Source organism: Euphorbia lathyris, chromosome 8 (assembly GCF_963576675.1).
Source record: "Euphorbia lathyris chromosome 8, ddEupLath1.1, whole genome shotgun sequence".
Lineage (NCBI taxonomy): Eukaryota > Viridiplantae > Streptophyta > Magnoliopsida > Malpighiales > Euphorbiaceae > Euphorbia > Euphorbia lathyris.
The window spans coordinates 82,002,713-82,021,336 of NC_088917.1; the positions used below are offsets into that span (position 1 = coordinate 82,002,713).

Genomic DNA, 18,624 nt, shown 5'->3' on the forward strand with positions numbered 1-18,624 from the left:
ATTTTTCTTCATGGAGTTGAAATTTAATTAAATTTGTAAAAAAAAAATATACAAGTTAAACCTAGAATATCTAAAATACTGTATAAACTAAGAAATTATCCGAAAAAAAAACTTATCTAGTATTTTGCTAAGGGTAGATTTTGTTTCTAAATATTTATCTAAAAATTTAAACTTAAAGATTTAAGAACCCAAATATGTTTAGTGTATGTGATATTATTGGATATGAACATTAATATCTTACCTTATTATTTCATTCTATTTGTCTTTTGAGAAATGGACATGAAGATAAACACTTATCTCTTGATGTCTCTCACTTAAACATTTTCACTTTTTTTTTTTTTGGTTTTTTTTAGAAAAGTTAATAAGAATAGAATTTGTGTATAAAAAAGATAACGATGATAGAGTAATTTGGGAATCCCAAAGTATTTCACATAGAACTGTAGAAATGGAAAATAAGAATAAGAAGCCTCATGTCCTGCTGGTAATATTCCCGGGTCAGGGACACATCAACCCTGCTCTTCAACTAGCCAAGCGCCTCCTTTCCATGGGAATCCATGTAACCTTTTCCACCAGCGTGGGCGCGTAACGCACCATGTCCAAAACCTGTATTCCTCCTTCCTTATATTTTGCTTCCTTCTCTGATGGCAACGATGATGCCTTCAAACCGGTCCAGAATTTTAAAGATTACATGTCCGGTCTGAGGTTTCACAGCTCTGAAAGTCTCCGTGAAATAATAAATAATTCTTCATTCATTTGTGTTGTTTACTCTCTTTTTCTTCCTTGGGCTGCTATGCTGGCTCGGGAATTCAACCTCCCATCGGTTCTTTTCTGGTCTCAAGCTGCTACTGTTTTCGACATCTATTACCATTACTTCAATGGTTTTAGCAACGAAATAGAGAAGAATATCAATAATTCTTCTTTCTTGTTTCGTTTCCCTGGATTGCCGCCTTTATCTAGCCGTGATCTTCCTTCCTTTTTCAGTCCTTGTGATACCAATGAATATGATTTTGCTTTCCCTCTTGTGGAAGAACATCTCCAGATGCTTGATGGAGAAACTAATCCAACAGTTCTTGTCAACACCTTGGACGCAATAGAATTGGAGGCCTTGAATTCTATCAGCAAGTACAAATTGGTCGGAATTCGGCCTTTGGTTCCTTGTGATTCTGATTCTTCAGTTCGAGGCAATCTTTTCAAATCCCCAACTTCCCATTTTTACATTGATTGGCTTAACTCAAAGGCCGAAGCTTCGGTTATTTACGTATCGTTTGGAAGCATCACACAAGTATCAGAGAGGCAAATGAAGAGATGAGGAGAGCATTAATAGAGAGTGGACGTCCATTCTTGTGGGTTATAAGAGAGAATTCCATGGAAAAAGTAGAAGAAAATGGAGTGATAGTACATGGTGCAATCAAATAGAGGTGCTATCAAATCCAGGAATAGGTTGCTTTTTTACTCATTGTGGTTGGAATTCCACAACAGAGAGTTTGGCTTGTGGAGTCCCTGTGGTGGCATTTCCGCAATGGACTGATCAGTTAACAAATGCTAAGCTGCTACAAGATTGTTGGAAAACTGGTGTTAGAGTTACTCCTAATAAAGATGGGATCGTTACAGCTCAAGAGATAAAGAGGTGTCTCAATAAGGTGATGGGAGATGGAGAGATGAGAGAGAATGCCATCAAATGGAAGGTTTCGGTGCTTAAGGAAGGTGGTTCCTCTCACAACAATCTTCAAGACTTTGTCAACTCATTGTTTCACCACTTTTTGAGTATTTCATTTATATAGACTAAACCTAATGGTCATAATATTAAATAAATGAATAAATAAATTTCTACCAAAAAATAAAAATAAATGAATAAATAAAAGAAAAATGAAAGTTAACTCATGGTTTCTATTTAAGTTTATATTTCCTCACAACATAGTTCAAGAGCATGAGATGTGTTAAGTCCCTGAACTTTATCTGTTTTAAGGATTAAGCTTCTGATCATTTATTTTTCCATATTGAGCCCTTTATCATTGATTCTATTATGGATTAGGCTCTTATTTAACTTTTTCGTTGAGTTTGGACTGCATACATCATTAGGCGATTCGGCTTGTTGACATGGATAAATAAAAATAAGAATTTCTTGACTATGAGAGATAAAAATTAAAAACTAAAAAGAAATTATAGAAATTAATTTCTAGTATATTCTTCCAAACTCCATTTTCTCCTTTTTCATTTTGTGATTTTCAGTATTAGAATCGTCAAATCGATTTTCTCATTTCCTAAACTCGACGGAAAAGTTAAATAAGGGCCAAATCCATAATAAAATCAATGATCAATGGCTCAATATGGAAAAACAAATGATCACATGCTTAATCCTTAAAACAGATAAAGTTCACAGACTGAATTATGTTTTTTTTTTTTTTGCCAAAGATGTATGCACTTTCAATGATTTTATTAATTATTGGAAGTAGACACTATACAAGCAAATACAAGAAATTTTGAATCGAGAGACAATGATAAACTGCGAGCCTCTAAAATCCATTTATGGCCCTCCCGTAACCTAATTAGTTAGGGTTAGGGTTAGAAATTTAGGTTTAGTTTAGGTATAAATAGATAACTATGGATGATAAATCTAAAACCCTAAGAACACCCTATAACACAAGATACAAAAAATACTACAAAAGGCAATCTTTGCTCTCCCTAGTCGCGATCCTCTGTGTTCCTTGGTGTGTGCTCTTAGTTCGTGGAACAACAATGATTGCTCCACTGGTGTAGCAGTCCTAGATTGTTGATACGGAACTAATGTCAACTTCTTCCGCTGCTATTCAACGGATCTGCGCTATAGGAGGTAAGCCTAAATTTGTTATTTATTTATTAATTGTTACGGGTTCATTACATGTCCACGGTTAGAGATAATATGTATTTGTTGTATAAAAGCCTTCACAAACTTTTAAACCATATATTTCGGTTAGCAAATTCCTCAAACCACATTTTTTTTTACTTTTTCCTTTATTTTATTTTATTGTAATTAAAAATAAAAACTAATAAAAACAATTTAATTCATAAATTATCTAATAAACAGGTTAGTTAGTATTTAGTGGCGGACGCATGATAAAATCTTGGATAGTTAATAGCCTTAATCGGTTGGAATAGGGTTCTCGAATTTAAGTAAAAATGTATGCATAAACTTTAATTATATTTTTATTAGCCCTCTTATGTGGTTTATGCCGGGGTGTCCTGGCCACCGCAGTTAGAGCTCCTCGGGTTTTTTCCGGCCGCCCTGGCCTGTCACCATTCACAGCTTTGTCTGTGCCGTGTGTTTTCATTTTGTAACTGTGTGAGAATAAGAAGATATGGGGGAGGAGTTGGAGGTGGCGTGGCAAAGATTACGCCTAAACGAAGGAGAGGAAGCCGAAGTCGAGATTGGAGAGGATGAACTGACCATTGATCCAAGCGCAAAGCTTAAATTACTTGGGCGGCTGCTGTCTTCAAAGCCGTTAAACCTAAAATCAATGGCGAATGCTTTTTCATCTATCTGGCGGATAAACAAAGACTTCAAGATGAATGAGTGCGGGAATGAAACCTTTATGCTTGAATTTGAATCAGAACGAGATAAGGAAAAGGTGATGGAGGACGTGCCATGGCACTATGATCGTCAATTGGTAATCCTGGAAAACGTCGATGGAATACAACAACTATCGAGCATAGAACTTCACCACTGCGAATTTTGGGTGAGATTGGTTGATTTACCTTTCAATTACCGTGGAACAAAAGCTGTTTGGAAAATTGCAAGTAGCGCAGGGATGGTGAAAGCAATTTACGAGGAGAGCTTGGCAAACTGGGCGACATATACCAGAGTCCGGATCACTCTGGATACCCGAGAACCCCTCAAGCGGGGTATTAAAATGAAGAATGGAGATGGAGAGGTCCTGTGGGTCAAATGCCAATATGAGAAATTACCAAACTACTGCTATCTATGTGGGCTGATAGGACATGTCAGGGACGACTGTGAGGGCAAGCAAGAGGAGGTGTCTAGCTAATCCTGGCCATATGGGCCTAACCTACGTGCATCACCGATCAGATTGAAGTCGTTCAAGTGTGGTTTTAAGAATAAAACTAGAGAGGAAGGACAATGCAGCCAAACCAGGTCTGAGGACACTAGTAAAAGCACTGCTCGAAGGCAACTGTTCAGATAGAATTCGATCACTTCAAGGGAACCGGAAGCGGGTGAATCAAATAACAATGAAGTAAGCATGGAAAGGGTAGAGCAGTTAGTAACTGGGGAAAGACAGGAGGCCAGAGTGATAGATGATAAAGTAAGTGGTGTGGATAAGGGCAAGAATCATGCCCTTGAGTTTGCTATAGGTCATTGTGAGAATACTCGGAATTTGGGAAGGAAAATGGATCAGGGAAAGCGCAAGTTTAGAATGAAGAACCTCGCCCGGGGAAAGAGTGGACAGGGAATACAGAATGAGTTCTCTAGCCTATATTGGACTCAGGGGCAGAAGAGAACCCTGGACGATGACATTGAGATGATACCGGCTGATGAGGGTAAGCGACAGAAGGTACTAATGAATGACACTGAACAACGGGTGGAGGTCACGGAGCGACCCTTCCCATCATTATAAAGATCCTTAGTTGGAATGTGCGGGGTTTGGGCAACCCGCGTGCATTCCACTCCCTCAGGCAACAAATGAGGAACTGCTGTCCCGACATCCTCTTCTTAATGGAGATAAAGTTGTATAAAGGAGAGTTAGAGGCGTTTCGAAGAAGTTTTAGTGACTACGAGTCCTTTTGTGTGCATCCTACTGGGCGTCAAGGAGGACTCCTATTAGCATGGAAACGTGAAGTTACTGTCCAGATTCAAAATATTGGAGACCATTGTATTTATTTCTTTGTCAGGGATATCGAGAATGTGATTTAGTGGCGAGGAATTGGGTGCTACGGATGGCCCGAGGAGGGGAATAAGTTCCGCACTTGGGAGTTACTCAGGCATTTGTCAGAACTCCATCAATTCCCGCTACTTGTGTTTGGGGACCTCAATGAAATAATGTACCATTCAGAGAAATTGGGAGGACGAGTGAAGGATTGGGAGAAAATGTCGGCTTTTACTGATTGTATTCAGGATTGCCATCTTAGGGACCTGGGGTTTGAAGGACCCAAGTATACGTGGTCAAATGGAAGGAGGGGCCAGAGTGTGATTTTGGAAAGACTTGATCGTTTCCTAAGTGACTCGGAATGGGAAGCACTATTCCCAAACCTCTGTATAACTCACCTAGCAAGAATTGGGTCAAATCATAGCCCGATTTTGCTAGATGCTAAAGGAAGGGAACCGTGTAAAGCTAAAGGTGGAAGGCTTTTCCGTTTTGAACGGATGTGGATGAGAGAAAGCGCATGTCGGGAAATAATTGCAGAGACTTGGGGACTTGATGCGGGAAACAACAATATTAGCGAGAGGATTGCTGAATGTTCACGGAAGTTACAACGATGGAATAGAGATCAGTTTGGGAATGTGCAGATCCAAATTAGAAAATTATCAGGAAATATATTAGAGCTGCAAAATCAGAACCAAACGATAGGAACCGTGAAGAAGAACAATGAATGTCAGTAGAATTGGGAGAATTACAATTGGGGGAAGAACTCATGTGGAAGCAGAGAGCCCGGGTTACATGGTTGCGTGAATGGGATCGAAACTCGAGCTTCTTCCACGCCCAGGCAACAAACCGCAAAAGAATTAACAGAATCCAGCGATTGAGGAATAACGAGGGTGGCTGGACGAATTCAGTTGAAGAATTGGGCGAAGTTGTCGTAGAATACTTCCAGTCGATCTTCAAGGAAGGCGAGATTGAGGGGACGGATGAGTTCTTAGATGATGTATCGAACTCCTTACCGATGGGAGGTGTGGAATTTCTAAACCAACCTTTTTCAGAGGAGGAGATCAAAACTGCCCTGTTCCAATTACATCCGGAGAAAGCTCCAGGACCTGACGGTATGCCTGCCATGTTCTATCATGCTCACTGGGATATTGTTGGTACTTCGGTGATTGCAATGGCTATGAACTACTTCAACAATGGTATTCTACTAGACAAACTGAATCACACCCATGTTACATTGATACCAAAGGTGAAGAACCCGACTTCTGTGAAAGAGCTACGCCCAATTAGCCTATGCAATGTGCTCTACAAAATAATCTCAAAGACACTTGCAAATCAGTTAAAGGTAACCTTAAATGATGTTATTTCTGAAACACAGAGTGCCTTTGTTCCTGGAAGAGCGATAACTGACAACACCCTTATTGCCTTTGAACTCTTCCATTCATTGAAAAAGAGATTAAAAGGCAAAAAGGGAAATTTCGCCTTCAAACTCGATATGAGTAAGGCTTATGACCGTATTGAATGGGTCTATCTGGAAAAAATTATGCTTAAACCGGGCTACCCAATTAAGTTTGTGTCTCTTATTATGGGCTGTGTCAAATCTGCTACCTTTTCATTCCTAGTAAATGGCCAGCCTCATGGCTTTGTGACACCAGGACGTGGAATTAGACAAGGCGACCCGTTATCTCCTTACTTGTTTGTTTTATGTGCGGAAGGTTTATCAGCTAGAATTGACAAAGAAGTACAGAGAGGAAACTTACATGGTGTGAAAGCGGCCCGGAGATGCCCTGCGGTAAGCCACCTGCTATTTGCAGATGACTTACTCATATTTGGCAGAGCAATCATAAATGAAGCAGGGGTTGTTGGCACCTTTTTAGCAGACTATGAACGAGCATCGGGACAGATGGTGAACTATGAAAAGTTAGATATTTCCTTTAGTGATGGGGTGATCCAAGAGAGGAGTGATTCCATTACCCAGATGCTCGGGATCCAAGAGGTGGATGAGTTCCCAAAGTACCTTGGCATGCCGACTGTCATTGGGAGATCCAAAAAAGTGGTGTTCCAATTTTTATTGGAGCGACTAAGCAAAAAGATACATGGATGGGGAGAGAAACTGCTATCACAGGGGGAAAAGAAGTTCTAATCAAGGCAGTAGCCCAATCTATACCCCAGTGTTTGCTCTCATGCTTCCTGATGCCTCACTCTTTCTGTAGAGAGATTCAAAACCTAATCGGGAGATTTTGGTGGGGTGGAAGCAAGGAGAAAAAGGTGATTCACTGGTTGACTTGGGATGCCCTGTGCAAGGCAAAAAAGGATGGTGGCTTGGGATTCAGATGGTTTGAATCATTCAACCTGGCAATGATTGCTAAACAGATCTGGAAATTGATTCAAAGCCCAGGTACGCTGTGCTCAAGACTTTTTAAGGGTAAATATTTTCCAAATGATGATATTTTTAGTGCTAGATGTGGAAATAACGACAGTTATGTGTGGAAAGGTTTTATTAAAGCACGTGAGCTAATTACCCGAGGGATGTCATGGAAAGTAGGAAATGGGAGAAGTGTGGACATTTGGGGAGCATTTTGGGTTCCAAACCTCAATGCAAGGAGGCCCCTAACGAAGTTAGAGCCGGTTCAGTTCTCAACAGTTGATAATCTAATAAATCTGGAAACCAGATAGTGGGATGTGGGAAGATTACAAACGATTTTTAGTCTAGATGAGGCAATGGAGATACAAAAATTGCCGATCAGCTGCAGATTGCCTCAAGACGAAATCTACAGGTCGGCGTCAATGAGTGGGAACTTCACGGTTAAAACGGCCTATTTTCTGGCCGAAGCAGTCCGCGAAGCGGTGGAGGGCAGAGCTACCGGGTCTGGAGGAAGAACAAATGACGGGAGGTGGATTTGGGGGCTAGAGTTGCCACCCAAAATTAAACATTTCGTGTGGCGTGCTTACCGCAACATCTTGCCTACATATCATAAACTTTAAAATTATATTACTTCATAATCTTATTCGCCTCTTCTTCTATTTCCTCTTTAGATTTTTTTTTTTTTTTTTTTTTGATAAATTCTCGTTTAGATTAGATGATGAGTTTTTGCACTCATCACCAATTAATACAAAAGTAAAATCAAAAGCACATAGTTATAAATCTATTTGTTAAATTTGTCAAGAAAGACCAGTATCTTGTTATAGCCATGATAATAATAAGTGATAAGATAAAAAAAAAAAAAAATTCTAACGTTTACAGTTAAGAGTAATTTTATCCCTAATCTCTAAAATGATACAATTTTACCTCTCATATTGGCAGGCAAGAGCAATTTTACCCTTAACGTTGACAAGTTGACTCAATTTGAGAAATAATTCATCAAATTGTCTTCGCAGTCACGAATTTTGGCCCTGTTTGGTAAATAGCGTTTGGGATAAAAAGAGCGGTTTTGACCAACTTCTGCGGTTTGACCACTGAAACTGCTGATTGGAGTGTTTGGTGGAGAGAGATTTGGGAGAGAGTTTTGGGATGAAAACGCTAATTTAGAAAAAACTCTTAAAATGAGCTTTTTCAATTAGCGTTTTGCAATATTAAAATTAATGGACTTCTTTAACCCTAATAGATAGACTTCCCCTCTTCTCCTGCGCCAAAATTAATGCCTTTATTCGTCTTTTTGCACAAACCGCTATTATCAATCAGCTAATTTTTACCAAAAAATTCTACACAAACAGCTAGTCAAATCAGCTAATATAATCAGCTAACAGCTAATTCCCAAACAGGGCCTTTGTCATATACGCTTCATATTTGCGTCATTTTATTACTCATTAGTAATATAACACAAACATATGATTAGACACGGAAAATTTTTTAACAAAAAAATTAAAAATATACTCTCTTTTGTACGAGTTGGATAAAAAAAATTCAAATATTTCACCAAATTCATAAATATTAATGGCCAATTCTATTATTAAAAATCACAAAAAATCAACTTCCCAACGTTAGGAAAAAATTTCTCTTGACTGCAAATGTTACGGGTAAAATTGCATCATTTTAGATGTTAGGAGAGAATTGCTCCGTTAAGAGTATTTTTACACCTTATCCCTTAAAAAAATCCTTAAAAAACTGTTTTGGATATTCATATAAATATTCAAATATAAATAATGTTTAAAAGTATTAATAATATATTGTTTCAAATAAAATATTAATATGATTATCCAACTATAAATTATATTATATCATTTTCCACATATATTAATAAAGAAGTCGAGAGGTATGAATGGTGAATTTATTCATATGGATATATTTTTTTCTTACCTAATTATTAATAAATAAACCAACTAAATTCGGGTGTCCGCTATGGTTACTTTGTTTTTTATAAAGTACCGTTACTTGGTGTGGTTTTCATTATTGGATGATGGAGCAGAAAATTAATCGGTGAAAACCACACCAAGTAACGGTACTTTATAAAAAACAAAGTAACCATAACGGACACCCTAAATTCAAGGATGCATGTTTGATTGACATAGTGGGCAAGATTTGGAGTGTTTGACATAAAAAAAAATTAATCAAATATATGTGTATTACTGTATTTCTTAATAAATATGAAGTCTACGTAATGTAACTAACCCTAAAAAAATTACCATCTAAATAATAAAAAAATTGGTGTATTTCAAAATAAATTTTTTTATTATTATAACATTGACAACTTCAGAGCTACTATTGCCAAAAATTTATAAACATAAATTTATAGACATAATTAATCTGCCACAGTTTATTACACTTTTTTTTACTAATAAATTATAAAAATTCCACAAATTGTATATGAAATAAAATAAATGGAGCTAGATGCTGATTTATTATATTAAAATATCAACTAATGAATTAATTAATTAATTTAATTAATTAATTAATATGATAATTTATTGATTCCATATTTGACAAGAGCGGGAAGGTGACAACCAACAATGAAATCATCCCAGTCAATTATAGTTAGATCAAAGTTAAACATTTCTTCCTCATTGTTTGAACATGTTTCCCTCAATGCTATTCTCAGATATTCTGTATTAGTATCATCAAAACTGCATCACAATAATAAACGAATTAAACATTATATAAACAACCATATATATAATTTTGATAAAACATAATTAAATTAGTGACAATGTAATGAAGGCTAATTAAGAATACATACATGCCCATTAAATAGGAATAGGGTTTCAAATATTCAACGAATATTGTGAGCAGCTTTATCTTCAGACCGAGATTCATATACATATCTTCATGTCTATTTGAGAACGTGGTTGCTAATGGCAATGCCTTGAAAGGAAGGAGATAACGAATAGCCATGTATAGATGGAAGGTAAACATAGAGTTTATAAGAATGAGATTTTTATATTGAATTGGTTTTCCATCTTTTTCGAACAGTGGATTTGCAGAGAAGTAACGATAGATAAAATCATCAATATTTGATAATGTGACTTGGTTTCTCATCGATGATCCAATTTGGTACACTATTTTTGTTGAATATTTTTTCTCTCTTGCTACTATGGCTACTATCATATTATTCACCACCATATCAGCAGGAATCTGCATCGTCGAGATTATTTATTTATTTCTATTAATTAATTATTAATTATTAGAATGTATAGATACAATTAATACTAACTCACCAGATCATAGACAGTCATCGAATTGTAAACAAAACATTCCAATTTTCCTTTACCGTAAGCAACAATCACGCGACCAATTGTTCTGTCATTTATAGAATTATTCACATTCATTTATAAAATTCTCGTAATAATATATATAGGTCTCTGCAAATTAATTAAATTGTACTTATTTTGCACCTTCAATCCAACCCAGAAAAGGTTCTTTGTAAGTGCTTAAAATCATAGATGGACGAATGATGAGTAGAGGCAGATTGTCTTTCGAAGCTACTAAATGCATCTCTGACATTGCTTTTGAGAATACATACGTGTTTGGCCATCCATATAGTTTTGCCCTATCATTAATAAAAACAAAGTATATTAATTATTTTAAATTATTGATCATATATAATCTTACAATATAATTTGATGGGGACATATTCTTAGGCCAACCGAATGAAGCCTGAAGGCAAGCTCACATAGTGTGTCACTTTAGCCACATGTAGTACGAGCGCATGAGAGATTGTAAAGAAGAGGTCATACTTCGTGGGTACCACCACATGCCGTGTGGAACATATCGAAGGCAACCTTTAGCAATTACAAGGATACCTCTCAAGGAGAAATTCTACTATGGTCTTGGTCCATTGGACCTTACCAATAGAAACGCGATAATTTTGCACTTTCTTTCCTTACACCAATCATCTCCCAATGAGGTAGGAGTAGGAGGAAGGTGTATAAAGAGCTCTACCACACATGCCCCAAATTTAAAGGGGCTCAAAAAAAATTTATTATACAAATATAACTAAATTATTGTTATTATTTATTATGTGAAAAATTAAGTGAATGTTACCTACCTTATCTAGAAAATTAATGCCCTAAGAGTCTTATGGAGCTCAATTTATTATTATTATTATACAATACAAACAACAACAACAAAGCCTTAGTCCCAAAATGATTTCAGATCGGCTAACATGAACGGTTATATGAAATCAAGTCGTGTCAGCGAAATAAATTCTCTCCCTCCACTGTCCTATCAACTATCATATTTTCCTCGATCCCCAATAAACTCATAGTACTCTCAATCAGCCTCTTCGAAGTTTGCTTAGGTCTTCACCTACCCCTCATCATTGCATCACTTTGCCAATTTTCAATCCTTCTAACCGGCGCATCAAGCACTCTTCATCCTATATTATTATATAATATCTAAATAAATTATTTTTATTATATTTATTATGTTAAAAATCAAATTTAAAAGTACTTTGTGTTTTATTTTGTAGAAACATTCATTGTTATATGAAAATATTAATTTTTCAATGAATAGGGCCAATTTTTGCATTTAGCACTGTTGAAGTAGAGGGACTACAATTGTTATTTATGAATGATGAAATTGTAATTTTGAAGCAATATTTTTTTATAATTTTGATGATAATAATTATGGACAAAAAAGAAACTCTCTACTTAGCACTCAATTCTTCTATTCATTCACTCACGAAATCTTACAAGTTACAAAGCCTTATTTATAGGCTAATAATTTCTTGGATAAAACTTTAATTAAAAAGACAATACCCATACAATACCCATACTTTGATTTTTTGACTAAAGACTTAGAGTTGTAAGAGTTGAATAAAAATCAACCTTACTTAATTATTACTTTGACATCTCCCACACACACATCACGTGATTGCATTTTTTTCTTTCTTTTTTTTTCTTTTTTTTTCTTTTCTTTTTTCTTTTGACTAAAAATTAAGTTTAGTAATTAATTTATTTTTAACATCCCCCTTAAACTTAATTTTCTGTAACTCCTAGTTGATCTCTCAAATGACTGAACATATCGTACTTTAACGGTTTCGTAAAAATATCTGCAATCTGGTCTTGCGTCTTCACGTACTTCAGTATCACCTCGTTTTGTACAATGCACTCCCGAATAAAATGGTACCTCGTGTCAATGTGTTTACTACGATCATGAAACACTGGATTTTTCGCTAATGCCAGTGCAGACTTGTTATCGATAAAAGTCTCCGTCGGATCATTTTGAGTCATCTGAAATTCTTCTAGCAATTTTCGGAGCCAAATTGCATGACAGACACATGAGGTTGCAGCAACATATTCAGCTTCACAGGTTGACAGCGTCACAATTGCCTGCTTCTTCGAACTCCATGTAAATGCGGTATCACCCAGAAAAAATACAAAACCAGTTGTACTTTTTCGGTCATCCTTGTCGCCGGCCCAATCACTATCACAATATCCAACTAATTTGAAATCGTCAGTTTTTGAATAATGTAATCCCAAATTAGTTGTACCTTTCACGTAACGGAGAATTCTTTTTGCTGCATTCCAATGTGACACCGTTGGGGCTTCCATGTATCGACTTACTAAGCCGACTGCATAAAGAATATCCGGTCTCGTATACGTCAAATATCTGAGACTTCCGACCAAGCTTCGGAATAATGTCGGATTGACTCTGTCTCCACATTCATCTTTCGTCAACTTGATTCCACATTCGACTGGCGTGCTGATGGAATTACAATTTTCCATCTTGAACTTCTTTAAGATCTCCTTCGCAAAACCACTTTGAGAAATAAAAATTCCGCCGTCATTCTGTTTCACTTCAATGCCAAGATAATATGACATTAGACCAATGTCAGTCATCTCGAACTCACGAGCCATTGTCTTCTTGAACTCTTCAAACATCTTAGGATTGTTCCCTGTAAAAATGAGATCATCCACATACAAACAAACAAGTAAAATATCTCCATTTTTCACCTTTGCATACAGGGCATATTCATGTGGGCATTTGACAAAACCATTTTCTTGAAAATATTTGTCAATGCGACTGTTCTAGGCTCGTGGTGCTTGCTTAAGACCATAAAATGCCTTTTTCAATTTTAGCACTTTATTTTCTTGACCTTTCACAACATACCCAGGTGGTTGTTGGATATAAATTTTCTCTTCCAGATATCCGTTGAGAAATGCGGATTTCACGTCCATTTGATGGATTCTCCACCCGTGTTGAGCAGCTACAGAAATTATCAGTCTGATACTCTCCATTCTGGCAACAGGAGCAAAAACTTCATTGTAGTCAATTCCGGGTCGTTGACTGAACCCTTTCGCCACCAATCTTGCTTTATGTCGGACAATTTCACCGTTTTCATCTTTCTTTGCTTTGAACACCCATTTAACTCCAATGGGTTTTTGACCGGTCGGAAGTGACGTCAGCTCCCATGTTTTATTTTTCTCGATCGCATGAATTTCCTCTTCCATGGCTTTTCTCCATTTTTCATCTTTCATTGCTTCTTCTGGATCTGTTGGTTTATCATTAACAAAATGACAATAAAGAGTTAATTCATCATGGAGATTTCTTGTTACATCATAGAGATCTTTAATAGGTATGAATTTTTTTGGCTTTCCGGGCGGATGTTCATCTGAACTGTCTCCATCACTCGAGGACGAACTCGAACTGGATGAGCTTGCTGATGTTGCACTAGTTGCTGGTGTTGTGGCTGGTTCTTCCTGATCATTGTCTTCATCCATGAAAGGATAAAAACTGTAGCTGTTTTCTTTTTCATCGGTCCAGTCCCAAACTGCTTCTTCATCAATGGTGACATCTCTACTGATGATTATTTTTTCTGTCTGAGGATTGAACATTTTGTACCCTTTGGAATGTTCTGAATAGCCCACAAATAAATATTTCTTGCTTTTATCATCTAGCTTCTTGCGTTCTTCATCCGGTACATGGACATGAGCAACACTGCCAAAAACACGCAAATGAGAAATACTGGGTTTTATTCCGCTCCATGATTCTTGTGGAGTTTGATCCCAAACACTAATAGTTGGCGATCTGTTCAACAGGTAGACAGCACAGTCTACTGCTTCGGCCCATAACTCCTTCGGTAAATTTTTGCTTTTTAACATGCTCCTCACCATATTAAGCACCGTTCTGTTCTTTCTTTCTACTACGCCATTTTGCTGAGGTGATCTGGGGACTGAAAGGAAATGACGGATTCCATGTTGTTCACAAAATTGCTTGAAAGAGATGGACATGTATTCACCACCTCTGTCTGATCTTAGTGCCTTAATAAAATGACCACTTTCTTTCTCCACTTGGACTTTGAATTTTTTAAATGTCTCAAATACTTCTGTTTTTTCCTTCAAAAAATGCACCCAAGTTTTTCTACTATAATCATCAATGAAAAGTAGAAAATATTTATTTTTACCAAGAGACTGTGGAGTGATCGGTCCACACACGTCTGTGTGAACTAGCTCAAGTGGTGCCTTTGCTCTTGACATGGACTCCTTTGGAAAACTGGTTCTGAATTGTTTTCCAACAAGACATCCTTGACACAGTTGATGAGGCTGGTCAATGTGAGGCAATCCGTTTACCATCTTCTTCTGTCCCAACTGCTTCAATCCTCCAAAATTGAGATGTCCATACCGTAAATGCCAAAGCCATGGGGGACTTTGCACACAAGCTTTCAAACATTTGGCCACGTCCGTCTGAATGTTAATTGTGAACATTCTGTTTTTCGCCATTGGTACTCGTGCAATCAACTCCTTTTTCTCATTCAATAGGAGTAGTTTCCGGTCCACCATGTGAACTTCATAATTTTTCTCTAGTAACTGTCCCAAACTCAAAATATTGCTTTTCATGCTAGGAACATAATAAACATTATCAATAAACTGGTGAGCGCCATTTTTGAGCCGAATAAGAATTGTTCATTTGCCTGTAATAGGAACCTTGGAGGAATCTCCAAATACAACATTACCGCGAACGGATTCATAAATTTCCACGAACATCTTCTTGTCACCACACATATGATTACTGCCGCATTGTCAAGATACCATATATTATTTTCGCGATTTTCTTCACCTTCGTAGGTAAGTAACTCAGTGCCAGTTACTTCCTCATCTTGAATATTATTAGCAGTCTCCTCTACCTCCTTAGGCGGACTCCAACATTCTACCGCGTAGTGACCATACTTGGAGTAATTATAACACTGAATATTGGACTTGTCGCGTCCTTCATTCGGCCTCCAGTTTCCTCTTCCTTGACCGCGTCCTCGGCCTCTTCCTCTGCCTCTGGTGAATTGAGTGCTTCTGTCATTGTTGTTGTTGTCGTTTTCATTTCTGCCTTGATTTCTGCCACGTCCTCGTCCTGTACCATTTCCTCCTCGACCTCTTCCGCGTCCTCTGCCCGACTGACTACTTTCGCCATTTTTAAACACAGACTTCGTTGCTAAGACTTGTTCTGCAGAATCTTCTCTTCGTTTCTCAAACCGCTCCTCACGTGCTTGTAATGACCCTACAACTTCATCAACGGACATTTCGCTGATGTCTCTAGACTCCTCCATAGCCACCACTACGTAATCAAATTTTGGAAGTAGTGATCGAATAATTTTTTCAACAATTCTGGACTCTTCAATTTTTTCTCCATACTGCCGCATCTGATTTACGACAGATTTTACTCGGGATGAGTAATCACTAATGGCCTCCGTCTCTTTCATCCTCATCATCTCAAATTCTCCTCTCAGCATCTGCAAACGAACCTTTTTAACTTTCTCCTCCCCTTGAAGAGAAACTCGTAGGATTTCCCACGCTTGTTTGGCGGTTGTAGCTTCGGCTACTTTCTCGAACATTAATTCATCCAAACCTTGATGGATGAGAGTAAGCGCCTTTTGATCGCTTTTGCGATTTTTCTGCAGACTATCTTTTTCTGCCTGTGACAGCGATGCCTCGTTGGCTGGGACTACGTAGCCTTTTTCAACAATGTCCCAGACATCTTGACATCCGAGTAACGCCTTCATTCGAATACACCAACTTGAATAATTGATTTTGGTGAGCTGAGGGTATTGATAAGGAAGTTTGAGACCGTCTGATATTTTTATAGGGTCTGTTTGGCGGAAGACTGACTCTCTTAACGTGGCTCTGATACCACTTTGTTGAAGTAGAGGGACTACAATTGTTATTTATGAATGATGAAATTGTAATTTTGAAGCAATATTTTTTTATTTATAGGCTAATAATTTCTTGGACAAAACTTTAATTAAAAAGACAATACCCATACTTTGATTTTTTGACTAAAGACTTAGAGTCGTAAGAGTTGAATAAAAATCAACCTTACTTAATTATTACTTTGACATCTCCCACACACACATCACGTGATTGCATTTTTTTCTTTCTTTTTTTTTCTTTTTTTTTTCTTTTCTTTTTTCTTTTAACTAAAAATTAAGTTTAGTAATTAATTTATTTTTAACAAGCACATGACCCAAAAAATGTTTAAGATGGCGCCACTGTACCTCTCTAGACGTCTTGCAGTCCAACATCAGCTCGTGTGACTGGACATACTTCAAAGCACATTACGTATGGAAAAGTTAACACGTTGTGTGGCTAACTTGGTTGCCAAGCAAGACAAGCCTGCCACAAACTCAAACTCAAACTCTGTCCAACCTATTTATTGTTTTGCGACTCCATAATTACTTTCTTACCAGTAAAGCCTATTGTCATTTACCCATTTGCTCCAATTTTACCGGTAGTTGATAGTTATGGTTTGTAATCTTAGTGAAGGCTTTTGGGTCTTTTGTTTTACGAATAAACAACTTTTATTAATTAAAACTCAAAATTCAGTGAAGAAATCTCTTTGTTTATTTAGGATTAAAATCAACACCATCCTCAGGAATCCATATCATAATTACTTATTTCTTAATAAATAATTACCTTTCGAGACCCAATTTTTTCATGGCTATTACAGTAGCTTTCTGTGAAGCATTTGATCCAATTTTTCTTGTACCAATTTTTTTTCAACTTCAATTTCTACTTCCATTCTTTGATTTTCCTAATGATAATATCTTCTCTGGTATTAATCCTCCATCTTCTCCACATACATAAGCTGCAAGAAAATATTTAATTAATAGTATTGGAACTTTAATTAATTTAAGTTAATCATCACAATAAGGGAATTAATTAATTACCAGTAGAGACATGAACACGCATCTTGTCTTTGTGGCATTTCTTTGCAAAGTTCAACACATTCAAAGATCCAAATGTGTTAATGCCTAGTGCAACATCATATCTTCAAAATCCCCCAAAATAAAATAGTTAGTTTTGCTTAATTAGGAATTAAGTAATGAGATAATTATAATTTAAATAATTATATACCTTTCATTGAAGTTGGTTGAGGCAGCACAGTTGATTACATAATCAACTTCTTTCATGAGTTCATCAGTCAAAGAGTAATCTTTGATTCCTAAATCTTCACAGGAAATATCACCAGAAACAGCTCTAACTTTTTCTGATATGAATGAATTCAGATTTTCACCATATTTCTCTCTAAGAACCTTAAACAAATCCTTGGCTACCACCTGATTATATAATTAATTAATCAAAATTAATACTAATGAACTTAATAAATATTCAAAGCTATAGTAAGGGTAAATACATCTTCTTGTAAGCGTTTCATAGCAGATTTAGCATCGGAAGCTCGTAAAAGAAGATACAATTTCTTCACATTAGGTTGAACTCTTAATATTTTCTCCACGAAAACTGCACCAAAAAAATCAATCAATTTTACTGAAAATATAAAAGGATTAATGTGAATAAAAAAAAATATTGAAGGATCACATAAATACATACTCTTTGCTAGATAACCAGTAGTACCAGTGACCAAAAAAGTTTTATTTTCAAGGAACTTAGTAATGCTTCCTAAATCAGATATAAAGTTTGTGCTGTAAGTTGTAAAAATGAGAAGTTCGTACGAAGGATAGAGTAGAGATTTTTCAAGGACCATACTTTATTTTAAATTTTATAATTAAACTAAAAACTATAGATTAAAATTTTAAAGTAAATAGGATATTAATCTTAAAATAAAAAAATTCCGTATCTGAACTAAACAGTCATCAAAATTAAATTTTGCTTAGTTCAAAACATATTAAATAATTTCATACTTTATTTTTTTTTTAATAAAATTAATTTGGTACTTTCTAATTAACTTTCAACCTTTAATTAATTATTTTTATACTTTATGCATTAAACTAACTTTTAAGAATGGTCAATTATTTTGTACTTTATTAAGGGTGTTACTGTACACCGCTCCCTTTTTACAGCCCCCGTCCCCCTACATACCCATTATGCCCCTTCCATTATTTTC

General features: G+C 36.4%; 2 pseudogenes; one reads left to right on the top strand and one right to left on the bottom strand.

Annotated features, from left to right (window-relative positions):
- Positions 1–445: 445 nt before the first annotated feature.
- LOC136204032 (phloretin 4'-O-glucosyltransferase-like) lies at positions 446–1,781 on the top strand (annotated as a pseudogene).
- A 7,964-nt stretch (positions 1,782–9,745) lies between these two features.
- Positions 9,746–18,264, bottom strand: LOC136204033 (fatty acyl-CoA reductase 3-like; annotated as a pseudogene).
- Positions 18,265–18,624: the final 360 nt, after the last annotated feature.